Below are 633 nucleotides of genomic sequence, written 5' to 3'. Positions count from 1 at the left end.
TCTCCCTCTTTCTCTTCTCTCTCTCCCCACCCCCACATGTTCTCTTTCTCTTCTCTTTTCCCCCTCCTCTTTCTCCCTATTCATGGCAATAAACCCAACTTTATATATTTTAATCTGGCTTGAATTGGCTGTTTCACGGATGGAGAAATAACTTATCAACTTCCAAGCATCAGTGTTCAGACCCATGAGAAAGTGATACTTAAAGAAATTAAGTATCCAGTCTCAAGTAATCAGCTACAAAAACAAAAACAAATAAACAAAAACAAAAACAAAAAGAACCAAACAAAGCATGGCATTGTACTGGGCATTAAAACACCATTCAGGAGTCAGGGAGTTCATGAACGAGACCTAGTGAGGCATCCTTTCTCTTATTACAGAAATTAGCTTCCAAGAAGAGATGAAAGTGAGTGCACCTAGGATGGAGCTTCCCGTCTTCACTGTAGGACCTCGCACTCACAATCGTATCCAGCTATGGGTCTAGGACAGAGGGACTCACAGCCCAGCAATGCTCACTAGACTCTCACAGGCTGAGAAGCAACAGAAAAGGCCAAGCAGCCCCTCCAACCACAGTCCTTCCAAGAGGTTCCTTCCTGTCCAGCCCCTCCAACCACAGTCCTTCCAAGAGGTTCCTTC

At 44.4% G+C, this 633-nt stretch overlaps 1 protein-coding gene across 1 annotated transcript in view; it reads right to left on the bottom strand.

Annotated features, from left to right (window-relative positions):
- The window catches only part of Mep1b (meprin A subunit beta), a 22848-nt gene that overhangs the window by 10431 nt on the left and 11784 nt on the right, over window positions 1-633 (bottom strand). The gene's annotated exons all lie outside the window — the stretch shown is intronic.

This window comes from Mastomys coucha, unplaced genomic scaffold, assembly GCF_008632895.1.
Source record: "Mastomys coucha isolate ucsf_1 unplaced genomic scaffold, UCSF_Mcou_1 pScaffold13, whole genome shotgun sequence".
Taxonomy (NCBI): Eukaryota; Metazoa; Chordata; class Mammalia; order Rodentia; family Muridae; genus Mastomys; species Mastomys coucha.
This window is presented reverse-complemented; position numbering and strand designations above follow the sequence as displayed.